This window comes from Heptranchias perlo, chromosome 3 (assembly GCF_035084215.1).
Source record: "Heptranchias perlo isolate sHepPer1 chromosome 3, sHepPer1.hap1, whole genome shotgun sequence".
In the NCBI taxonomy this organism is placed as follows: Eukaryota; Metazoa; Chordata; class Chondrichthyes; order Hexanchiformes; family Hexanchidae; genus Heptranchias; species Heptranchias perlo.
In genome coordinates, this window is record NC_090327.1 from 60053305 (window position 1) to 60079805 (window position 26501).

The 26501-nt window shown below is 42.5% G+C and overlaps 1 protein-coding gene across 4 annotated transcripts in view; it reads left to right on the forward strand.

Moving 5' to 3' along the window:
• Positions 1-10344: 10344 nt before the first annotated feature.
• mapre2 (microtubule-associated protein, RP/EB family, member 2) overlaps positions 10345-26501 on the forward strand; it is a 96124-nt gene continuing 79967 nt past the window's right edge. For 2 of the 4 annotated variants that reach the window (XM_067979900.1, XM_067979904.1), the window contains exons 1-2: positions 10345-10844; positions 11270-11344. The gene's annotated coding sequence lies outside the window, so the exon portion shown is untranslated. The remainder of the gene's footprint in view (positions 10845-11269; positions 11345-26501) is intronic. The other 2 variants (XM_067979899.1, XM_067979903.1) reach the window with 1 other exon arrangement.

Genomic DNA, 26501 nt, shown 5'->3' on the forward strand with positions numbered 1-26501 from the left:
CTCTGACTAACCCGTGGCACTGGTAGCAATCCTGAGATTACTACCTTTGAGGTCCTACTCTTTAGTTTAACTCCTAACTCCCTAAATTCAGCTTGTAGGACCTCATCCTGTTTTTTACCTATATCGTTGGTGCCTATATGCACCACGACAACTGGCTGTTCACCCTCCCCCTCCAGAATGTCCTGCAGCCGCTCCGAGACATCCTTGACCCTTGCACCAGGGAGGCAACATACCATCCTGGAGTCTCGGTTGCGTCCGCAGAAACGCCTGTCTATTCCCCTTACAATCGAGTCCCCTATCACTATAGCTCTGCCACTCTTTTTCCTGCCCTCCTGTGCAGCAGAGCCAGCCACGGTGCCATGAACCTGGCCACTGCCACCTTCCCCTGGTGAGTCATCTCCGCCAACAGTATCCAAAACGGTATACCTGTTTTGGAGGGAGATGACCGCAGGGGACCCCTGCACTGCCTTCCTACTCTTCCTCTGTCTGTTGGTCACCCATTCACTATCTCCCTCAGTAATTTTTATCTGCGGTGTGACCAACTCACTGAACGTGCTATCCACGACTTTCTCAGCATCGCGGATGCTCCAAAGTGAGTCCATCCGCAGCTCCAGAGCCGTCAAGCGGTCAAACAATAGCTGCAGCTGGACACACTTCCCGCAGGTGAAGGAATCAGGGATACAGGAAGGATCCCTGAATTCCCACATCCCACAAGAGGAACATGACACGGCGCTGGGATCTCCTGCCATGACTTAACCCTTAAATTAGCTTAAGAACAACTACAATGTCAAGAGAAAAAAAAAGGAAAGAAAAACTACTTACCACTCCCTTTAAGGAGTTTACTCCTTTAAATTGTTCTCAATTTAGAGAATGTTAACTACACTAGGGACCTTGATTCACTAAAAAATAAACGCTACTTCCTATAAGACCTGCAGACCTTCCCTTTCCTTTTACTTCAGTTACTGTAGATAAGGAGAAATACTCACCTGAACCTACTCACCAATCAGGTGCCTCCCCTGTGTCGCGTCCCGATCTGATTCCTGACGTCACTTCGAACTCGGTCGCAGCTCCGCTCGGCTCCTCTCAGCGCTCTGAAATCCCGCCTTTTATCGGACGCTCCCTCCGCTCGGCTCGGCTCCTCTCAGCTGTTCTCAGCGCTCTGAAATCCCGCCTTTTATCGGACGCTCCCTCCGCTCGGCTCCTCTCAGCGCTCTGAAATCCCGCCTTTTATCGGACGCTCCCTCCGCTCGGCTCCGCTCCTCTCAGCTGTTCTCAGCGCTCTGAAATCCCGCCTTTTATCGGACGCTCCCTCCGCTCGGCTCGGCTCCTCTCAGCTGAATTAGTCTAGGGACGGATCTTTTTTGTAATAATTATTCCTGCCTATAATTTACTAATAATCCTGTCATAGAAGCTTTCTATAAGAGATGTCACGTGTAAGTTTACCATATATTACTTTTTTTAAAGTTACAATATAGTTAGATAAAGGTTTGATAATGACACGACAGTGACACGCTGAATAATCTGTAAACCTAGTACATGAAGAACTGCTTAAAAAAAAATCTAAAATTCTTATGCGGTAACCATACAAATATTTACCTTGAAAGCGTGTAGATATCTTGACAGTAAAGTAACATTAGAAATTGGTGTGATTTAATTGATATAAACAGATTAAAGAACAAAGAGAAATATGTTAATAGTTTATCTAAAGAAAATGGATGTACAATAAAGTTAAAAAGAAAAACACGTGAATGCTGGAAGATTTCAGATAAGGTTAAGAGTATGGTAAGAGAGAGGCTTGGCATGTTTCAGAGTTAACCTGCACAAGACTGTGGCCTTCACTGTGAAACAATCTGTAATCTGTTAGTGCATGAAGTGATAAATTGTCTAGTTTCGTTGCACAGTCCTATATTTTTTATTTATTTTGACCGACTTTTCCCAGCTACATAGGTTCATTAATGTAGACACATACTGTATATACTTAAAGTCTGTGTTGCTGAATTTAGAATGGATAAATCCAGCAAAATGGCTGTGAATAACAACCATTTTCTTACTGTGTCCAAAATAATGGACATTTAATTTCCACCAAAAATATATGACGACACCATGTATGAACTAACTACAACAACTAATATATTTAATGTCTCCAAAAGGAGGAGCAGTAACTTTGGAAGCACTAAAGGCTCAATGTAATACACTGTTAATGTAATAAAACTACTGATCTATGTTTTGTATTGTTAAGTATTGTATCCATACGTACAATGTGTTGGAACAGGCTGGGGACTTGCCATGTTTTGAGATTGTTCAAGTATTTAACTGTGTGTCTGTATTTTGGAATGGAATATTTCTTCATTAAAGAGAGAATTTTTAAAAAGGCTAGTAGATAGGGTTCCTTCTACATTTCTTCATTTGCAACTTGCGTCCTGTTCACTGTTATGGTAATGTTGTCAATTCTCCGCTACAAACCATCATCTTAAACCCCTCTCCCCTCCTCCTTCCACATCGTTCACCTGAGGAAGGAGGTAGCCTCCGAAAGCTTGTGAATTTAAAATAAAATTGCTGGACTATAACTTGGTGTTGTAAAATTGTTTACAATTGCCTCCTCCAGCCTCACCTCAAACAACAAGTACAAGTACGAGGACCTCATGGACTACTTTGTCACTAGGATTAAGATCCATCCGTTCAGCTGCCTCTGCCGCTTCCCTCCCTTCCCCTAGCTCACCCAGCCAAACTTCCCTTATGGTTCCCCACTGCCCTAGCCCTGAACTTGCATCTTTCTCTAGTTTCTCTCCTATCTCCCCTCATGCCCTCTCCGAACTCATCTTGAGCATGAGACCCACCTCCTGCTCCCTCAACCCTATTCCCAACAAACTGTTGACATCCAACTTCCCTTCCTGGGCCCCATGTTAGCTGATATTTAAATGGCTCCTCTCCTCAGGCACTGTCCCCCTCCCCTTGAAAACTGCCGGCATCAGCCCCTCTTCAAAGAACCCACCCTTGACCCCTCTGTTCTTGCAAACTACCGCCCCATCTCCAACCTCCCTTTTCTCTCCAAAGTCCTTGAATATGTTGCCACTTCCCAAATCCATGCCCATCGTTCCCACAACTCCATGTTTGAATCCCTTCAATCAGGTTTCCACCCCTGCCACAGTACTGAAACGGCCCTCATCAAAGTCATACATGACATCCTATGTGACTGTGACCATGGTAAACTATCCCTTCTCGACCTGTCTGCAGCCTTTGACACAGGTGATCACACCATCCTCCTCCAACGCCTCTCCTCTGTCGTCCAGCTGGGTGGAACTGCGCTCGCCTGGTTCCAATCTTATCTATCCAGTCGTAACCAGAGAATCACCTGCAATGGCTTCTCTTCCTGCTTCCGCACCATCACCTCTGGAGTCCCCCAAGGATCTATCCTTGGCCCCATCCTATTTCTCATCTACACGCTGCACCTCGGCAACATCATCTGAAAACATAACATCAGGTTCCACATGTACGCTGATGACACCCAGCTCTACCTTACCACTATCTCCCTCGACCCCTCCACTGTCTCTGATTTGTCACACTGCTTGTCCAACATCCAGTACTGAATAAGCAAAAATTTCCTCCAACTAAATATTGGGAAGACCGAAGCCATTGTCTTCGGTCCCCACTGCAAACTCCATTCCCTAGCCATCGACTTCATCCCTCTTCCTGGCCACTATCTGAGGCTGAACCAGACCGTTCACAACCTTGGCATCCTATTTGATCCTGAGATGAGCTTCAGACCATATATCTGCTCTATTACCAAGACCGTCTACTTTCACCTCTGTAACATCGCCTGTCTCTGCCTCTGCCTCTGCCTCAACTCATCTGCTGCTGAAACATTCATCCATGCCTTTGTTACCTCAAGACTTGACTATTCCCATGCTCTCCTAGCCAGCCTCCCATCTTCCACCCTCCATAAACTGTGCTAATCCAAAATTCTGCTGCCTGTATCCTAACTCACACCAAGTCCCGTTCACCCATCACCCCTGTGCTCGCTGACCTACATTGGCTCCTGGGAATGCCTCAATTTTTAAAATTCTCATCCTTGTTTTCAAATCCCTCCATGCTCTTGCTCCTCCCTATCTCTGTAACCTACTCCAGTCCTACAAGCCTCTGAGATCTCTGCGCTCTTCCAATTCTTGCCTCTTGCGCATCTCCGATTTTAATTGCTCCACCATTGGCGGCCGTGCCTTCAGCTGCCTAGGCCCAAAGCTCTGAAATTCTCTCCCTAAACCTCTCTACCTCTCTCTCCTCCTTTAAGATGCTCCTTAAAACCTACTTCTTTGACCAAGCTTTTAGTCACCTGTCCTAATATCTCCTTATGTGGCTCGATGTCAAATTTTGTTTGATAATCGCTCCTGTGAAGCGCCTTGGGACGTTTTACAATGTTAAAGGCGCTATATAAATGCAAGTTGTTGTTGTTGTATGATTGTTGTTTTGTCTAAGTTTTCTAACTAATGGACAAACGAGAAACCTTTACATATATACTATATATAAATATCAATCAGGATAGTGGTATGATCTTTGAAACTCTCCAAACTAAGACTACAAAGCAACAATGATACTGACTAATATTTTCCAATATCTTTACTCATTCATTCAAATTAAAATATGCTATCTCCTCTCTGACTTCTTTCAACAACCTAGGCTGCATACTATCAGGGCTTGGTGACTTATCCATCTGAGTTCTGCCAATTCGTTTCCACAATTAGCTCTATCAATAGTTCCATATCCTCCTCTAGTACACCTATATTCTCACTTCCACCATCATTTCTAAAACCAGATGCAGAATATTTATTTAATATTTCTGCCATATCTTCATGCTCCACAATTAGACTATCCTTCACCTTGAGTGAACCTACCCTCTCTTTAACAATTCCTTTACTTTTTATGTGCTTATAAAACCTTTATTATTTGCTTTTTTATTATCTGTTAGTTCAATACTGACTCCACTTTTTTTGGAACATTGAGATATTCTTTTCCTGGTTTTATCATTTAATGTTTTGATATCCCTTGCCCATTTTACAATAGTGTTTTTTTTATCTCTCGCTCCCTACTGCTTATTGCTTTCCCTTTCTCTTCTAATAGTATTTTCTCACTATTTCAGCTAAGCTTCCTCTTTCTATTCCAACAGCTTTATTAATCCTGCTCTTCCTCTCTAGTCTCAAATCTAGACTTTCCCCTACCCCTGCCATATTTGTTTAAATACTCTCCCATTGTACTGTTTATACTGTAAGGATATTGGTGATGTTTTGGTTCAGGTGCAGGCCATCCCATTCCTTATTCCAGAAATTGCTCCAGTGCCCCAAAAATGTGAACCTTTCCCTCCTGCACCAGACCTGCATCCACAATTTGACCCTCCCAATCTTTCCTCTCCTTAACTTAGGCAGTGTCTTTTTCTCAACGTACCGAGCCAGTTGGAGGGCTGTCCCTTTCACTCCTTCCCTGATCACTGATTCATCAGTAGGCCTGTAAATAAAACTAGCTAGTGCTTTCTCTCCTTCCCCCACCACCTCCCCGCCACCTTTGGTGTGGGTTTAAAGAAAACATCACCTGCTGTTCTCAAAATGAATAATGGACATCCTGACTTAATGGCCTGGGGTGAGATAATTGACCTTCTTTATATCATGAAATGGAATGAGCTGTGACCAAGTCAACACGGTCTTATGAAAGGGAAATTGTGTATGACCAATCTATTAAGAGTTTTTTGAGGGTGTAACTAGCAGGGTAGATAAAGGGGAACTGGTGGTATATTTGGATTTTCAAAAGGCATTCGATAAGGTGCCACACGAGGTTGTTACACAAGATTAGGGCTCATGGGATTGGAGGTAATATATTAGCATGGATTGAGGATTGGTTAATGGACAGAAAACAGAGAGTAGGAATAAACGGGTCATTTTCGGGTTGGCAGGTTGTAACTAGTGGGGTGCCGCAAGGATCAGTGCTTGGGCCTCAGCTATATACAATCTATATCGATGACTTAGGTGAGGGGACCGAGTGTAATGTATCCAAGTTTGCTGACAATACAAAGCTAGATGGGAAAGTTAGCTGTGAGGAGGACGTAAAGAGACTGCAAAGGGATATGGACAGGTTAAGTGAGTGGGCGAGAAGATGGCAGAAGGAGTATGATGTGGGGAAATGTGAAATTGTCCACTTTGGTAGGAAGAATAGAAAAGCAGAATATTTTTTAAAAGGTGAGAGACTAAGACATGTTGGTAGAGGGATTTGGGTGTCCCTGTATCATAGAAAGTTAACATGCAGTTACAGCAAGCAATTAGGAAGGCCTTTAATGCAAGGGGGTTGAAGTATAAGAGTAAGGAGGTCTTGCTGCAATTATATAGGGCTCTGGTGAGACCACACCTGGAGTACTGTGTACAGTTTGGTCTCCTTACTTAAGTAAGGATATTCCTGTCCTAGAGGGGGTGCAACGAAGGATCACTAGATTGATTCCTGGAATGAGAGGGCTGTCCTATGAGAAGAGATTGAGGAGAATGGGCCTGTATTCTCTGGAGTTTAGAAGAATGAGAGGTGATCTCATTAAACATATAAAATTGTTAGAAGGCTTGACAAGGTGGATGCTGAGAGGCTGTTTCCCCTAGCTGGAGAGTCTAGAACTAGGGGGTCATAATCTCAAGATAAGGGGTCGACCATTTAGGACCGAGATGAGGAAATATTGCTTCACTCAGACGATTGTAAATCTTTGGAATTCTCTACCCCAAAGTGCTGTGGATGCTCAGTTGTTGAGTATATTCAAGACTAAGATCGATAGATTTGTGGACACTAAGGGAATCAAGGGATATGGAGATAGAGCGGGAAAGTGGAGTTGAGTTAGAAGATCTGCCATGATCTTATTGAATGGTGGAGCAGGCGCGAAAGGCCGTATGGCTTACTCCTGCTCCTATTTCATATGTTGTTATTCCAAAAGCTGGCTTGTTTTCAATGCTTGCAATTTGTGGATTTTGCTAAACCTATGTTAATTCACTTTGTTTTAAAATGTAACGTTTAAACATAGCTCACTCCCAAATCCCCTGTGCAAAAGGAAAATTATAAAAAATCCCAAAACATGATACTATTATTCTATGCCGATGGTCACAAAGGAGCTGCACGTTCAGGGAATAGTAAGCCTTGTGATTGATGTAGATGGCTGAATTATGGGCAGTCACCCACTGGTGCCTTCAATTAACTGCTAGATGTGGAAATTCTGTCAGCTGAAAAAAATGCTGTTGCTTGTCCGTGGTGAATGATATTTACTGGTTTACTCTTGCAAACAGCATGCAGTTTCATGCTTTATACACTATTGTGACTGATATCCCGTGTCTGTCCTGGAGAATCCCAAACGATAAAAATTGAGTGCGGTAGTCAGCTTGACAGCTCTGGCTGTGCCATGCCTATGTTGAAGTTTTGTACCAAGTGGCACAACTCTGTCACTATCTCTCCTCCCTTAACATGCTCCTTAAAACCTACCTCTTTGACCAAGCTTTTGATCACCTGTCCTAATATCTCTTTATGTGGCTCGGTGTCAAATTTTGTTTGATAATGCTCCTATGAAGTGTCTTGGGACGGTTTACTACGTTAAAGGCGCTATGCAAATGAAAGTTGTTGTGAAGTGCCTTATGGAAATACAGTTCCACATTAATAAAATGCTGCTTATGGAGGTGGAATTCCTCAGATAAGCATACCTCTTTTTTAGAACGTACGCCTCTAGTACAACCTCACCTGCCATCAATATCTTTTTTACACCTCCTCTTCGTTCTCCACATGACACTCCATGTTGTCAGTTGAAATGGCACCAAAAATTGTCATTGCAATAACTCTTGCCATAAAGTGAATCCTAACAAAGTGGTGCCCAAAAAACAAAAGTAAGCCACCAATTATATACTTATACCATAGGCTCAAAAATTGGGAAACAAAAACTTGAAAGTACAGCTCAGTGCTATCATGACAGAACCTAGCAATCCCAGACCCCACTTTATTTGGGCATGATTAAAACAATGCAATCACAGCATCAATGATGAAATTACGTGTGCCTTCATTTGCCTGTATTTAAGTTTAATTCTCGTATTTGATGGAGCTCCTGCCTATTTTCAGAGTCCTATACGCCTGAAGTTGTTGGATAACGTGTTATGGGTGGAGATCTGTGGAGTCCCACAGAGATCAGTGTTAGGACTGTTGCGCTTCATCATCTTTATTAATGATCTAGATGAAGGCATTGGAAGGATGATCTGCAGGTTTGCAGATGATACAAAAACATGTGCAGTTGTTAGGACCTTGGATGAAAAAAACAGTTTGCAGGCAAATTTTGATACAATGGGGGAATTGGGTCCTTATCTGTCAGATTAATATAGACAAGTGCAGCATGATGCATTTGGCCAAGGAATCATGCACCCAGAGGACAATCAGAGAGTGAGGCATAGGGGAGTGCACAGGTAATGCACAGAGAATGAGTGGGTAGGAGCACCTGGAACAGAAGATGAGAAAGATATTTATGATCAGAGTCAGTAGATGTCACCCATCCGCTGAAGAGCTTCAGGATGTTGATCTCAGGGGTCCTGCTTTTAAAAAGATATTAATGATGCTAGTATGTGCAGGCACTGGGGACAGTCTGACAATGTGCAGCAGATAATAGGAGTCCACTAGCCACGTTTGCAGCACTACATCCTGAAATGTGTGGTAGCTCCAGACCAATCTGCAATAGAGGTATCCACAACAGGGGCCCTTAAGACACTTAGCTTCAGTCATAGATGCTCAAACTGTTGCCTTGAAGCCTTCGGCACTCGAGGGTAAAGACCTGTCTCTTCTGGTTTTGACAGGTTGTTGACAAGTTCCAGACAACCATCTCTCAGGGCTTCACTGACATTGTTAATATTATGTCTGTTTCCTACTGGTTAATGGCTATGCAGGCCAGTGCTCAGTCCCATTGACATGGTAGGAATTAGGGTGGCCAACTCTGGTTGGAGGTATTCTTGGAGGTTTCATCACATGACCTCCAACAGTCCCGATGCTATGCTTCCGCCATTGGTCAGCCATCATGTCCATCCTCTCGGTGTGCCGCTTTCCCATGCCACTTAGACAGTGAACAGACTCCCCATTACTTGATTGGATGACTCTTGACTGTCAGTCAAACAGACAGTTTTCCCATCTTTATTATTTTTATAATAAAAGTGTTAAAAGAAAATTTTAAAAAACACAATGTTTTTTTAATGCCCTTATGACTTTTCTCCAGGATTGCTTGCAGCAGTATCCCGGAGATTAGTCTTCAATTTCTGGAGACTCCAGGACAATCCTGGAGGGTTGGCAACCCCATTAGGAATGAACTCAAATGATGATACTCCCTTGCTTAACTATTCCCACTCCAGGGACTTGAGCACACCATCGAAGCTGACACTTCCAGTGCAGTACTGGGGGAGTACTGCACTGTCAGAGGTGCTGTCTCTTGGATGAGACGTTAAACCGAGGCACCGTCTGCCTTCTCAGGTGGGCGTAAAAGATCACATGGCACTATTCAAAGAAATATAAACACATTTACCTGAGGAAGGAGGAAGCCTCCGAAAGCTTGTGAATTTAAAATAAAATTGCTGGACTATAACTTGGTGTTGTAAAATTGTTTACAATATTCAAAGAAGAGCAGGGGAGTTCTCCCCGGTGACCTGGCCAATATCAACATCACTAAGATCAGATTATTTGTTTGTGTGAGCTTGCTGTGCGTAAATTCGCTGCTGCGTTTCCTACATTACAACAGTGAATACACTTCAAAGGTAATTAATTGGCTGTAAAACGTTTTGAGATATCCTGAGGTGTGAAAGTGGCAATATAAATGCAAGTCTTTCTTCTTTCTATTTTCTTTAGCCAGTGTGATTACTGGTGGAACTATTGTTGTTTGTAACAATTTAAATCACGATGTGGGTGAGCGGAAGCTAGCTGCTAAGAGTTAAGCAGGGTTCTATTCCATCGTCTGAACAACACAGCCCCCGGTATAAAACCAGATGCTTAATCATATTTGGACAACTATTTTTGATGTTTAACTTAAATAAATGATGCGTTAATTTTATTATCAATTTTATAGTTTCTGCGGTAAGTCGATGCGTGTTTTATTCAGCCTGTTTCTGTTTTTAGTTTTCTAGTACACATATATTTCCAATATACAATACATTGTTCTTTGTTCTCGTAACATCTCGCGTATGCAAAAAAAAACACAAGCGCTGGCAGGTGTTTAATGGTTGCAGCTTCTTCTCCAGAGAGAAGGGTGGAGCTAAGTGTGTCCTGCAGCACACACATCGCAGAGCGCGGCAGGGAAAGGACACGCCACGTGACGCTCCTCACATTATCCGAGCGGGTTCACGTGAGGAAAGAGAGCGCGAGGAGGGGGACAGAAGCCGTGGCGGTTCCTCAGTCACCATGGAAACGGCGCGGATGAGCGCGGGCGCTGCTACTTCTTCTTCCCTCAGTGCTGAGTGGTCGGCGCGAGACTGGGCGCCTGTTGTTTCTATCAGTCACCACTACTACCACCCGGCATTTGAAGAGAGGAGCATTACTTCCCCTTCCCCCCCTCCCTCCTCTTCACATACTAACCATCAGTAATATTTCGCTCGTCTCTTTCGTTTAACCCGTAAAACTATATAACATTTGAAAGTGGGACAGAAGAAACCTGTCTTCTTTGAACTATTCCTTGATTAGTTGCCCTCCCCGCAGCCAGTAAACGTAGTAAATTGACAAAATAAGAGCAATTCAAAAATAAAGGGACCCCACCCCAACTAAGCCCGTTCTTTGAAAGGATTTCTGTGTCTTAGACAAACACTGCTGCGAGATTTACAACAAAAACAGTAAGTAAAATGCAGGGGGTCTGTGCAGTGTGTCGGCGCGCGATTTAAGGATGTTTGATCGTTTTAAAGACCGCGGTGCCGCCCCCGCCCCTTTCGTTGAAAGGCCTAAGTCAGTTGCACCCAGTGTGTGTGCGCCCTGTTGGACATATCTAGTGTTCTCCCCTTTAGGCCAGGCTGCTTTGTCATTCAGTAGGTGGGCGGCAGAAGCACTCGGGAGAATTGCGGCCCTATGTTTACTCGCAGCCGCATCTCGCCTGACAGCTGTGCAGTGCTGCGCGGTGTACAGGGAGGGAGGTGTTCAGGAGGAAATGCAAACAAACCCGTTAGGTACCTTAAGGATGCAAAGACGAAGTCATAAATTGCGCGTTTACTGGGTTTCAATTTGTTAAAATGTTTAAAAATAATTATCTTTACGACGTGTTCAGGTATCACAAGTGCCCCTGCGCAATTGTGGTCAGCGCGCTGCTGCGTGGGTGAACCGCAAAAGGAAACTCTTAAAAGTAAGTGCAAAAAAAAATTCCATCGGAATGCCATTCTTTTATCTGGTTTCAAACACTTGCTTTAATTTTAATACGAAGTTTGAAGTTAGTTTTACCTTTTTTGAGAGACTTAATATTTAAAAACCTGTGGTTGGACCACCCTGAAAACGAGTTGTGCGTGTCTTCAAAATATTTGTGTATTTTTTAAAAATTAAACTGCCAGCCTGATAGCCTAACAGTCAGGACTAGGAGCTAATTATACTCGAGGGTAATATTTAACACTGAAACAAAATTGTATGAGATGTCAAGGGGAAAAATCCTTTTGTTTATGGAACTACTTGATTGTGATTATTTTGGCCCAAAGACTTTGATGTCTTCTCATTATAGTATTTCCTAACATTTTAGATACTGTACAATGAACAAGGTTTAAACACTTAATAACATCCCACTTTGTGATTGCTTAAAATGCTTGCTTCACAATTGATCATAGGAAATTGAGAACTGGTAGTAATATGCAGACTTTTGAGGAGTTTACTTATTTTTACTGCCTCCTGTGTTTGCAGGTGGCTTCTGACTTTTTGCTTAAACTCCAGTCTCATTTTTCAGACTTGTATAAGTTTTTTTTTTGTGAGACTGATTTTCAGTTGTATTTCAAGTGACAATCCAGTGAAATTGTGGCTAGCTGTCCTTTGTTTGTATTGTGTGTAGAAAAAAATTACAGGACTATGGGGTAAAAGCAGGGGATTGGGACTAACTGGATAGCTCTTTCAAAGAGCCGGCACAGGCACGATGGGCCTCCTGCGCTGTAATATACTTGTAAACAATTTTACAACACCAAGTTATAGTCCAGCAATTTTATTTTAAATTCACAAGCTTTCGGAGGCTACCTCCTTCGTCAGGTGAACGATGTGAAAACCTGACGAAGGAGGTAGCCTCCGAAAGCTTGTGAATTTAAAATAAAATTGCTGGACTATAACTTGGTGTTGTAAAATTGTTTACAATTGTCAACCCCAGTCCATCACCGGCATCTGTAATATACTGTGATACCAAATGTCATTGAGAATAAGAACATCTTTCTTTGACAGATGCAACCTCACAATGACAAAGTAATGATACAAAGTGGCTTTAGCTGAATTCCTTTGACTGCACAAATGATCATTAAAATATTTAATGGTTGAAAACCTACAAGTGTCATCATGTATGCTGTGGTTAGTTGTGAACTATTTGGTTAGCCAATTTTATAAGACAATTTTATCAGATTGTGGTGGCCATTACAGTACTTAGAGTTTACCTCTGCTGAGTTTGCCTTTTTCAGGACTACTTTTGCACACTGAAACTGGAAGCAACAACAATTTGCCTTTTTTATGAGAGCATCTTTCAAGGTACTTCAGAGATATGAAGAAAAAAACCTGACCGAGCCAATGAAGGAGAGACTAGAAGGGGTGACTCAAAGCTTGGTCAGAGAGATGGGTTTTGAGACGGAGAGGGAGGTGAAGAATCAGAGGGGACTCCAGAGAGTAGGACCTGGATGACAGAAGGCACGGCCATTATTAATGGGACAAAAGAAGGTGCGATATACACTGAGGCCATAGTCAGAGGAACAGTGTTCGGAGGGACTGTAGGGACTCGGAGGTTATAGATAAGCGGGGGTGGGGGGATGGTGGTGAGGCCCTGTACGGATTTAAAGACAAGGATGAGAATTTTAACTTGAGATGTTGGGGCCTGGAAGCCAATGTAGATCAGTCTGGATGAATTTAATGAGCGAGCAGGACTTTATGTGCAATAGGATACAAACAGCAGAATTTTGGATGAGCTAAGTTTGTGGAGGATGGGCGTTCCCCAGAAGATCACTGGAGTAATCGAGTCTGGAGATGACAAAAGCTTCAATTATGATTTTAGTGGCAGATGGGCTGAAGTGGGGCAGAGACAGGCAATGTTGTGGAACTGGAAGTTGGTGATATTTGTGATGGAGATGATACACTGGTGAAAGTTCAGTGTCAGACAGGCTACTGAGGTTGTGAACTATCTAGTTCAGTTTGAGACATTGACCATGGAGGGGGATGGAGTTTGTGGTCAGGGCTGAAGATGATGGCTTCAGTCTTCCCAATGTTAGTTGGAGGATGTTACAGCTTATTCAAGACTGGATGTCAGACTATCAGACAACATAAATATAATGCACTAAGGTAACTTCTGAACAAGTATCATGGTCTCTTTTTTTGTTTTGCAAAACAAAGTCCTTGCTACTGGCAAAGTGAACTAAATAAGATTTGTATTCATGTACCATCTTTGTTATTAATGTGTTGATTGGAATTGAAATTTGACATGTATGTGCCTCATGTTATGGAGTCCTTCGTTTGACCATTGCAGAACTCAGACTGAGCTTTCATTTAAAAATAAAGTGAGTACAATCTACATATTGCAACAATGGAAGTCTTGATGTGGTAACCTTCAAGTGCCATTGTAACATTATAAATAGGCTTGGAATATATTCAAAAAGCTGTGGGCAGCTCTGGACTGACTAATTTAATTGCAAATGTATGTTTCAGACACCTTTCCACTTGTCAATTGTAATTTTAAGGACTGAAACTGCTAATTACGATGCTCAAGACCAATGACTTTTACATATGTACAATAGGCTTTTAATTCTGCTTGAGAATGCTAAAGAAAATTGAACACTCATTCCTGTGAATCGTGATGCATTATTATTCTTAAGTATCCTTTACACTCTAGGTCTAAAGACTTCCATGAATGGTTCCGAGGAAACCATGTACATAGTGTGCATATGAAAATTATGCTATCTTAGATAAGTGTTGTGGCTAATGGTTTCCTACTACCATGTTTTCTAAATTGTAAACAAATTTACAACACCAAGTTATAGTCCAACAAATTTATTTTTAATTCCACAAGCTTTCGGAGGCTTGTGGAATTAAAAATAAATTTGTTGGACTATAACTTGGTGTTGTAAATTTGTTTACAATTGTCAACCCCAGTCCATCACCGGCATCTCCACATCATGTTTTCTAAAGCCACAGGATGTGTGTTATTGCAGCAGTTAGTGTTTTCTTCAGTTAAGAAGATTGTATTCTCTGCTTCCCACATTACACTTTGTGCTGTTGAACTGGGACAAAGCCTTTTATTTGTCATCGAGTAGGTTACATTTGATAGTCCACATATAGTCTAATATATTGCAAGTGTATTCTGTTTCCAAAACAGCTAGTCCATGTTTTCTTTTTCAGGATTATTATTCCCAGAATTGGCACAGCAACAGCTGCCAACTTGGTAGAGCCATTACCAGCAAAAACATTGCTGTCCTTATTCAGGCACGTGGACAAATAAAACAAAACAAAGAAAAGTTAAAAGTTTGCAACTCTGCCTAACCCATATTGTATGGCAACAGTCATCAATCAATGTCCTGTTGTCCAGGTGGTCACATAAAAATAAGCTTTAAAAAAAGCAAGAGCAAAACCCAGGGCACTAAAGCACAAAAGTGAAATTTAACGTTCCATACAGAAGGATAAAATCCTGCATTCCCACTGGAGAACCTCATAACAAGAGTCCAAGTCAGAGATAGGACTTCAACATTAACGCTGATCTCCAACCCGTACTCCCATCAAGCAAGACCTCCCCACTGGGTGTACAGGATCACTGAATAAACGTGTGTGTAATCCTAGTGTGGCTATGGTCGAGTACTTCTGGTAATGGACTGTTACGATCTATTGACTGCATTTAAAAAAAACATTAAATGCTCCATAGTTGGAATAGTATGACAAAACAAACTTCTGCTAAATACTTTAGATACAGTGCAAAATACAAAGCTTTTTCTTGACTGCTGATGGTTACAATTGGTCATCAAGACATGACTGTGCTGCCTACCAAATTTGCCTCAAGTTCTCAATTACACCTGTAAAATGGAAATAAACTTTATATCCCATATTATTCAATATAACATTGAGAAACGGAAAAAGAAAAATGAAAGATGGTCATTCTGACTCAGGAGGCTGAGTTTAGAATATTTGGCCACTTCCGGCTGGGCATCTCAGGGTAGGGCTGAGCATCATAAAATACAAAATAAAACATTTGTTAGAAACATGGAGCCTTACTTAGTTGGGACTACCCAAGAAAGAGATTCCAGTCAGAAAAATATCGGCAAAACCTCCCTGGTACAGATGGTGTAGGATGCAATTTGGGATGCACATCCATAGAGATGGTCTACATATGCTATAAAGGCTTTGAGGAAGGGTTGAGGGTGACTAAACCACTAGGTAAAGCAGCTCTGCATGAACTAGACTCAAACCCGAATCTTTGGCTGTGGAGGATGATTAACCCATGACAAACTACATGGGAATGGTCCCATTGGCACATATTTAGTGGATGTGGGCTCCCCTCCCCTGAAGGCATATATAGATTATGGTAGTTTCTTAAAGAACAATTTGATGCAGGCTATAGTGCCCTTTTTATATTGTCTTTTAATTTGGATTCTGGAAATTGGACTTAAACAGCATAAATGATGGGACTGGACGCCAGTCTCAGAATTTTAAAAATTCTAATACAAAAGCAATTAATGCTAAACTAGTATCCATTCCAGGACGATAAATTTTATTGTTGAAACTCACTTCTCTGTGCGCCTTGCCAAGCCTTTCCTTAAAGCTCCTGATCAGAATCCAGGCACCAGTGACCGCTGCCATGCAAGATAGATAGGTTTCCGGTGCAGACTACGCATGAGAATGGCAGAATGCGTTTCATAAAGGGTTTGATTCTCCGTCCTCCTCCCTTTCCCCCCCCCCCCCCCCCCCCCCCGCAATCCACACACATCCATTCGTATTCTGGCAAATTCATTAAGCGCCGTACTCTCTTGCAGGGTTCCACTTGATACTGTCCCAATCAGATCATAGGTGATTGGAAACAGGACCTCTCAGGCAGCGAGGAAGATGACAGCTAAAAACTCCGAGGGCGTTTTCTAGAATAAAGTTCCATTTTAGAGGAGTTTAATGCATAGGGCTCTGAGCCTCACGTACTTACATTTGTAAAGTAGAACTCTTCCTCCAGTTCTCCCATAGACTACCCTTAGTAGTGGTGGTATTGCAAATGTGTATTGAACTGTATCAATATTTTTAGAATTTATGGGGAGGAAGGAGAAAGCTGCAAATGAAGAGATGAAGCAGAAAGAGAGCCAATTAAAATGGAGGAAGAGGATGCAGCAAATCAACAAAATTGATGAACACAAAAACATAAATCATTTAAAACAAAGTGGGCTCTTCAAATGAGGATAATTTGCCATCATATACTTTGGGAAGGATTATCTTGTCTCTAGGCTTTCCAGAAGCTAGCCATGATCAGAAAACTGCACGTGCCTGTTGGAGAGTGTTCCTTTCCCCTTAACCCATTATTAGAGAATTTATTCAGACCTTACTGCAGCACGAGACCTAGGATCAAGATATTCTGGTCCTCTGGATTTTCCTGTACATTTAACACTTTTATAGTGAAGTTCCAGTTTAGCTTCTGATGATGCATTTTAATGCAAAGAGCCACTGGCAATCCAGTTGAAAACCTTGGAGACTTTAATGCTACCAGGAGAATTTTAGCTATTCCCAGGAATAATTCATCCTACAGGTAAAGTGAGGACCTGTCACTTCATTGGTTTGGGAGCTATCCAATTATCGAAGACCAATAGCCAAAAAAGCAGGGTAAGTGCAGAAACCTCACTGGATGTGTTCCAATCACCCAGCAATGATTCCATTCCTTAACTTCAATTAAGGTGCACTATGCCATTCTGAAATGCAGGAAGAGGAAATGATGTGAGTCATAACATTATCAATGTCAAATGGCTGGGAATTAAGTCCTTGGTGATTTTCCTTGTTGTCAACCTGGACTTATCTTTGTGGTATAGTGGATGCTTCCACTGGGAAATAAAGGCCAACATCATACTTTTTAGTTTCCTTTCTTTTGTCTAGATTTCCACCTATCATAGTAGGTACAGCATAGAAGGAGGGCATTGGCCCATCACATGTCTGTGTCAGATCTTGGAAAGAACTATCCAATTAGTTCCATTCCCCTGCTCTTTCCCCATAGCCCTATAATTTTTTTCTCTTCAAGCATTTATCCAAATACCTTTTGAAAGTTACTATTGAATCTGCTTCCAACACCCTTTCAGGCAGTGCATTGCAGATCATTACAACTCGCTGCAGGTAAAAAAAGAAAAATGTTTCCTCATGTCGCTCTGACTCTTGCCGATCACCTTAAATCTGTGTCCTCTGGTTACTGACCCTTCTACCATTGGAAACGGTTTCTCCTTATTTACTCTATCAAAACCGTTGATGATTTTGAACTCCTCCTATCAAATCTCCCCTTAACCTCCTCTGTTCTAAGGAAAACAAACCCAGTTTCTCGACATAACTGAAGTCCCTCATCCCTGGTACCATTCTCGTAAATCTCTTCTGCACTCGCTCTAGGCCTTGACATCCTTCCTAAAGTGTGGTGCCCAGAATTGAACATAATACTCTAGCTGAGGCCTAACTAGTGTTTTATAAAGTTTTAGTATAACTTCTTGCTTTTGTACTCTATGCCTTTATTAGTAAAGCCCAAGATCCCATATACCTTTTTAACAGCCTTCCCAACTTATCCTGCCACCTTCAAACATTTGTGTGCGCGCACCCCCAGGACTTTCTGTTCCTGCACCCTCTTCAAAATTGTACCATTTCATTTATATTGCCTCTCCTCATTCTTCCTATCAAAATGTATCACTTCACACTTCTCTACGTTAAATTTCATCTGCCATGTGTCTGCTCATTGCACCAGTCTGTCTATGTCCTCCTTAAGTCTGTTACTATCCTCCACATTGTTTACTACATTTTGAAGTTTTGTGTCATCTTCAAACTTTGAAATTATACCCAAGTCCAGGTCATTAATATATATCTAAAAGAGCAGTGGTCCTAATACTGACCTCAGGGGAACACCATTGTGTACTGCCTTCCAGTCTGAAAAATAACCATTCACCACTACTCTGCTTTCTGTCCTCTAGCCAGTTTTATATCCATGCTGCCGCTGTCCCTTTAATCCCATGGGCTTTAATTTTGCTAACAAGTCTATTATATGGTACTTTATCAAATGCCTTTTGAAAATCCATAAACAACATCAACCCTCTCACTGCTTCATCAAAGCACTCAATCATATTAGTCAAACACGATTTTCCTTTTTTAAAAAAAAATCCATGCTGACTTTCATTAATTCACCCTTTCTTTTCCAAGTGCTAAATAAGTCCTGGATTATTGTCTCTAAAAGATTCCCTACCACTGATGTTAGGCTGACTGGCTTGTAATTGCCGGGTTTATCCCCCTCCCTCTTTGAACAGGGATGTAAGATTTGCAATCCTCCAGTCTTCCAGCACCTAAACAGATTTTGATCTTTTACTTCCAAAATCTCCTGTTTTGATAACTTTCAGACCTACCCTTGGTGAAAGCTAATTCTTTCCTCCCCCATTATTTTTTTCTCCTGTCCTCCTAAACATTTTAAACTCAGATACATAAAATTCATACCAATTCTTTAGCGTTAACCAGGTTTCCATTTAAGCCGATTATGTTTTTCCATATGCAAGCCTCAAGGTTTAGTGCCTTGGTGACTCCGTCATGAAAATTCCTCATTTCTCAATATTATAATAATCCCCATTGATGACTTATTACCTCCCCTGGATCCTTCATAATTACTATTCATTTCTTTCCCCCCAAATGCCCATCTACCTTTTTTATTTAAATAATTTGCATTTTAGGCAAAAAATGCTTCTCTTTTTTTTCTCTTTACAAGCAAATAATGCTGTTTTACAGTCTCACCTAGGACGCTAATGTAAATACCTCTTTAAAAGCTATCTATTAAGTGACCTGCTGTGGGTATCTTGAAAATCATGACTTTTACTAGCATAATATTTTGGATTGCAGACTGGGATCTCTAACCAGGTTGCTCCTTGAAAACACAGGGGGATCGCCAAGTTTAGAAATAATATATGTCAAGTTTAATATAATTGGATGAGAAACTTTCAGTGAAGACTTGACTAAAACGGAAGTGAAATTTTAAATGTTTTTGTAGGTGACTGGCATTCTAATAATTGTCTTGGGGATTCTAAATGCACTCTGAATTTTTGTTCATATTCATTACGCAAAGAAAACGTTGTCACTGTATCCACATCAGCAAAAATGTCAGTTTTAGAGTAGGGCAGATACTGATGCAAACATTGTCTATCTCCGCTGCCCTGTGCTGCATTGATTTCTGTTGGGAAAGGTGTTACGAACTGTGATACGGTATATTACAGCATCTTTCCAAATATTGATAGTTAACATGTCATTATCCAACACTGTAATGCTTTCTTTCTGCCCTTCGTTATATGATTTACCTTTGCATAAACAGACCTGGTGCCTTACACGCTTTCTCAACATGCCTAAACAATTTTCTGTTTCACGGGGGTGGGGGGGGGTTTCATCTAGCTCCTAATTTACCAAACTGTCATCTGTAGAATGAACCCCTCCTACCCCCAAATGAAGGTAATTGGTGCTTGTTCTGTAAATTAATACTTTCTATGCCCCCTACAGTAACAGCTTGTGTCTAAAGTGTAGCGTATGCACGCACTCTGTCACATAACACTTAATTGCTTCCTCCTGTCAAGTTAATTGTGTCAAGATTAAAGTTTCCTGTTCATTTTACTTGTCTTTGAGTCCTCTGTGGATGGCCTCCAAGGTAAGTGACATCGTTCTTACTTATGAGACCTCCAAACTATGGGCAGAACTTTCAACTTTGGCAGGAGTGTAAAACAAGTGGTAGTGGATCAGTCGCCCCTTATACAACCCGCCCATTTTCCTTTCTAATGACTTCAATGGAAAGGAAAATCAGGCGGGGTATATAATGGGCAGCTGATCTGCCACCGTCCATTTTACGCCCCACTGACGTTGAGAATTCTGTTTGTCTCCAATATAGGTGGTTCTGCTCTCAATAGCACCACCATCTTTGAACTCTGAAATTCAGCATCCTGATATACTCTGTTGCTTCTCAGGATTTCTGCTCTCCATTCTCCGACACATAATTATAGAATTTAAACCTAAAAAGTTCACTTAACACTCTTGCAGTATTCTAATAAAAGCACAATTTGATTTATTCAATTACAAAATCAGTGGCCTTGATAGTACATTACTTGGCATAAAACAGCATATCCTCTGTCTCAATGTCAGCTATGCCACAGGAGTTCCACTAATATATAAATGTCATGGAAAAGGAAAAAACACTTGAGTAGTCATGTCTAGAAAATAATTTTTCCTTAGCACAGTCTGCATGTCAGCATTCCAAAGATGGGTTGTGTGTAAGTTTTTTTTTCCGGCCTGTAAATCTTGCAAATTTCCCAAGTAGCCACTGTTCATGTGTGAATCTATAGAAGAGTTTTGGCAGGCTATTCAACTGTATGGTAGTAAAGCTAGGCACAGCCTGTTGTTTTCTTTCTCCCTCTCCTCTCTTTTTTCCCCCCGCCCCCCAGCAAATCCACTCGCTCATTTCCAGTAGTGCTGGAAAGTAAGCAGGAGCAGGAAGCATGTTCTTTTTTTTTCCCTTTTCCTCTTTCTAACCCAGAGGTGCTGAGACCAATTTTAACATGCTTCAATGAGGTAACTCAGCACAGATTCGGGACCTTCCTGGCCTCCATGGCTAAGCTACCTGCTGTCCTAATCATCTGAGCTATCGAGAGAGGTAAAAATGGATTTTTGGATTGAAATTTATATCTTCATAATTGCCTTTTTTTTATTCGTTCATGGGATGTGGGCGTCGCTGGCCAGGCCAGCATTTATTGCCCATCCCTAATTGCCCTTGAGAAGGTGGTGGTGAGCCGCCGCCTTCAAGTGCTGCAGTCCATGTGGTGAAGGTTCTCCCACAGTGCTGTTAGGAAGGGAGTTCCAGGATTTTGACCCAGCGACGATGAAGGAATGGCGATATATTTCCAAGTCGGGATGGTGTGTGACTTGGAGGCGAACGTGCAGGTGGTGGTGTTCCCATGTACCTGCTGCTCTTGTCCTTCTAGGTGGTAGAGGTCGCGGGTTTGGGAGGTGCTGTCAAAGAAGCCTTGGCGAGTTGCTGCAGTGCATCCTGTGGATGGTACACACTGCAGCCACTGTGCGCCGGTGGTGAAGGGAGTGAATGTTTAGGGTGGTGGATGGTGTGCCAATCAAGCAGGCTGCTTTGTCCTGGATGGTGTCGAGCTTCTTGAGTGTTGTTGGAGCTGCACTCATCCAAGTAAGTGGAGAGTATTCCATCACACTCCTGACTTGTGCTTTGTAGATGGTGGAAAGGCTTTGGGGAGTCAGGAGGTGAGTCACTCGCTGCAGAATTCCAAGCCTCTGACCTGCTCTTGTGGCCATAGTATTTATACGGCTGGTCCAGTTAAGTTTGTGGTCAATGGTGACCCCCAGGATGTTGATGGTGGGGGATTCGGCGATGGTATTGCCGTTGAATGTCAAGGGGAGGTGGTTAGACTCTTGTTGGAGATGGTCATTGCCTGGCACTTGTCTGGCGAGAATGTTACTTGCCACTTATGAGCCCAAGCCTGGATGTTGTCCAGGTCCTGCTGCATGCGGGTTTGGACTGCTTCATTATTTGAGGGGTTGCGAATGGAACTGAACACTGCGCAATCATCAGCGAACATCCCCATTTCTGACCTTATGATGGAGGGAAGGTCATTGATGAAGCAGCTGAAGATGGTTGGGCCTAAGACACTGCCTTGAGGAACTCCTGCAGCAATATCCTGGGGCTGAAATGATTAGCCACCAACAACCACTACCATCTTGTTTTGTGCTAGGTATGACTCCAGCCACTGGAGAGTTTTCCCCCTGATTCCCATTGACTTCAATTTTACTGGGGCTCCTTGGTGCCACACTCGGTCAGATGCTGCCTTGATGTCAAGGGCAGTCACTCTCACCTCACCTCTGGAATTCAGTTCTTTTGTCCATGTTTGGACCAAGGCTGTAATGAGGTCTGGAGCCGAGTGGTCCTGGCAGAACCTAAACTGAGCAGCGGTGAGTAAGTGCCGCTCGATAACACTGTCGACGACACCTTCCATCACTTTGCTGATGATTGAGAGTAGACTGATGGGGTGGTAATTGGCCGGGTTGGATTTGTCCTGCTTTTTGTGGACAGGACATACCTGGGCAATTTTCCATATTGTCAGGTAGATGCCAGTGTTGTAGCTGTACTGGAACAGCTTGCTAGAGGCGCTGCTAGTTCTGGAGCACAAGTCTTCAGCACTACAGCCGGGATGTTGTCGGGGCCCATAGCCTTTGCTGTATCCAGTGCACTCAGCCGTTTCTTGATATCACGTGGAGTGAATCGAATTGGCTGAAGACTGGCTTCTGTGATGGTGGGGATATCGGGCGGCGGCCGAGATGGATCATCCACTCGGCACTTCTGGCTGAAGATGGTTGCAAACGCTTCAGCCTTGTCTTTTGCACTCACGTGCTGGACTCCTCCATCGTTGAGGATGGGGATGTTTACAGAGCCTCCTCCTCCTCTTAGTTGTTTAATTGTCCACCACCATTCACGACTGGATTGCATCTGATCCGTTGGTTGTGGAATCGCTTAGCTCTGTCTATAGCATGTTGCTTCTGCTGTTTAGCATGCATGTAGTCCTGAGTTGTAGCTTCACCAGGTTGGCACCTCATATTTAGGTTTGCCTGGTGCTGCTCCTGGCATGCTCTTTGACACTCCTCATTGAACGAGGGTTGATCCCCTGGCTTGTTGGTAATAGTAGAGTGAGGAATATGCCGGGCCATGAGGTTACAGATTGTGCTGGAATACAATTCTGCTGCTGCTGATGGCCCACAATGCCTCATGGATGCCCAGTTTTGAGCTGCTAGATCTGTTCTGAATCTATCCCATTTAGCATGGTGGTAGTGCCACACAACACTTTGGATGGTGTCCTCAGTGCAAAGACGGGACTTCATCTCCACGAGGACTGTGCGGTGGTCACTCCTACCAATACTGTCATGGACAGATGCATCTGCGACAGGTAGATTGGTGAGGACGAGTCAAGTAAGTTTTTCCCTCGTGTTGATTTGCTCGCCACCTGCCGCATGCCCAGTCTAGCAGCTGTGTCCTTCAGGACTTGGCCAACTCAGTCAGTAGTGGTGCTACCGAGCCACTCTTGGTGATGGACATTGAAGTCCCCCACCCAGAGTACATTCTGTGCCCTTGCAACCCTCAGTGCTTCCTCCAAGTGGTGTTCAACATGGAGGAGGACTGATTCATCAGCTGAGGGAGGGCAGTAGGTGGTAATCAGCAGGAGGTTTCCTTGCCCATGTTTGACCTGATGCCATGAGATTTCATGGGGTCCAGAGTCAATGTTGAGGACTCCCAGGGCCACTCCCTCCTGACTGTCTATCACTGTACCGCCACCTCTGGTGGGTCTGTCCTGCCAGTGGGACAGGACATACCCAGGGATGGTGATGGAAGAGTCTGGGACGTTGGCTGAAAGGTATGATTCTGTGAGTGTGGCTATGTCAGGCTGTTGCTTGACTCGTCTGTGGGACAGCTCTCCCAATTTTGGCACAGGTCCCCAGATGTTAGTGAGGAGGACTTTGCAGGGTCGACTGGGCTTGGTTGCCTTTGTCGTGTCCGGTGCCTCGTGGTCCGATGCCGGGTGGTCCGTCCGGTTTTATTCTTATTGTGACTTTATTTTTCTTGTGACTTTTTTTAGCGAGATTTTACAACTGAGTGGCTTGCTAGGCCATTTTAGAGGGCAATTAAGAATCAACCACATTGCTATGGGTCTGGAGTCACATATAGACCAGACCGGGTAAGGACAGCAGGTTTCCTTCCCTAAAGGACATTAGTGAACCATAAATCAAAAGTGAAAGTAAACTTACAGTCTCGTCAGTCATCCCTTCAACTCCAGTGACTACTATATCGGCATTCCTTTTCTTCTGTGGGTTGATGACAGCCTGGTCTATGTTATCTTACTGTGTGTCAATATAATTCAAATCTCCCTGAGCTGAGCAAACATTAAACAAATCAAATGGGTCAATTTAATGATGCAAAGCCCAATTATTTGAATTCTTCTTTTGGATTTCTGTTGAACACAAAGCAGCCATGACCCCTGAGAAGCTGGAAAAACATTTATACTCTTAAATAAGATTGTATGGATGAACTTGACAGCAATTCAGTAACAACTGCTAAATATTTGATTTGCTATTGGTATCTATTCAGAATTTGAGCCATGAGTTCTCACTGGCTGGCTTAAGGAAGTTTTAGGTAGCTTTGGGTTCTCTCGAAGTTTCAGAATAGCTCGGGTGTCTCGTTCATTTTCTTATCTGCTATTTTTAAACTGCAGAAGGATCTATTTCCAGTATGTTGGCCAGTCTTTGTGTGAAAAGGCTTCACAAATGATATTCAAAAAAGATCAGTATGTTACAGTGGAGAGCAGAGTTTGAGTGGAAAAGACAGGCTATTGTATGCTAATTAGTCAAATTTACAGCAACAAGCATCAGATGCAGAAAAACTGTTGGCTGCAATTCAAATCCAACAGTAGTTCTTAACTTCCAGCTGTGTGCATGACTGCATCACATGCTCTATTAAGTCAAGCACATCTGCTTTCATTCACCACAAAGATAACAAAGTAAAGAGAAATCTTTTACATAATTTTCAATGTGTGATAAATTCAGGCAGATGCATGGTCTGCCCTTTTTATAGAAATAGAAAAGGTGCAGGAATGTTCTGTATAAGAAAATAAAAGAGCAGAAATGGACTATAGCATTCTACTCTTGGATCTTCTGCAAATGTTTTATATTTATATAAAGACTAGAATCTTCAGTGTTATTCCTATATAATGCTAGGTATTTTACTTTGCAGTTGGAATATTTTGGAGCTGCTTGTTGCTTGGGATAACTGGGATTTGCTTGGCTGCAATGGTTGGATTTTGATATCTTAAACCACAAGAGTGAAACTGAGCAGCATATAGTCATTTGAATCGTGGGATTGTGTTGCTGCCTTTAGTATATGTTCTGACCTTTTTTAAAAAAAATCTTGGGTGAGAACATTCACCTTTTACTTCCAGTACCTGGCCCAAATCTAGCAGACTGAATAAAAGCATTGTTTTTCTCTGCAGAATCTAAGGAAATAAGTTTAGGCAATATTTTACAAAGAATGTCCAACACAGAAACAGGCCATTCGGCCGAACAGGTCTATGCCGGTGTTTATGCTCCACTTGAGTCTCCTTCCACCCTTCTTCACTAACCCTATCAACATATGCTTCTATTCCCTTCTCCCTCATGTGTTTATTGAGCTTCCCCTTAAATGCATCTATGCTCGTCGCCTCAACTACTTGTGGTAGTGAATTCCACATTCGTTTCACACTCTGAATGAAGAAGTTTCTCCTGAATTCCCTATTGAATTTGTTAGTGACTAACTTATATTTATGGTCTGGTTCTGGTCTCCCCACAAATGGAAACATCTTCTCTACATCGACCCTACCAAACCCTGTCATAATCTTAAAGATCTCGATCAGGTCACCCTTCAGTCTTTGCATTTCTAGAGAAAAGAGCCCCAACCTATTCAATCTTTCCTGATAGGTATGACCTCTCGTTTCTGGTATCATCCTACTAAATCTTTTCTGCACCTTCTCCAGTGCCTCTATATCCTTTTTATGAGACCAGAACTATTCGCAGTACTCCAAGTGTGGTCTAACCAAGGTTCTGTACAAGTTTAGCATAACTTCTTTGCTTTTAATTTTATCTCTCTAGAAATGAACCCCAGTGCTTGGTTTGCTTTTTTTATGGTCTTATTAACCTGCGTCGCTACTTTTAGTGAGTTGTGTATCTGTCCCCCTAAATCCCTCTGCTCCCCTCAACCCCATTTAGACTCTTATGCTCCTAGGAAAATGTGGTCTCCTTATCCCTACCAAAATGTACCGCCTCACATTTATCTATATTGAAATTCATTTGCCAATTACACGCCCATTCTGCAAGTTTATTAATGTCTTACTGTATTTTGTCATAGTCCTCCATATTAACTATACTTCCCAATTTGGTGTCGTCCGTAAATTTTAAAATTGTACTTCCGATTCCCGAGTCCAAATCGTTTATGTATATGGTGAACAACAGTGGTCCCAACACCGATCCTGGTGGAACACCACTTCCTATCTTTTGCTAGTTTGGGTAACTACCTT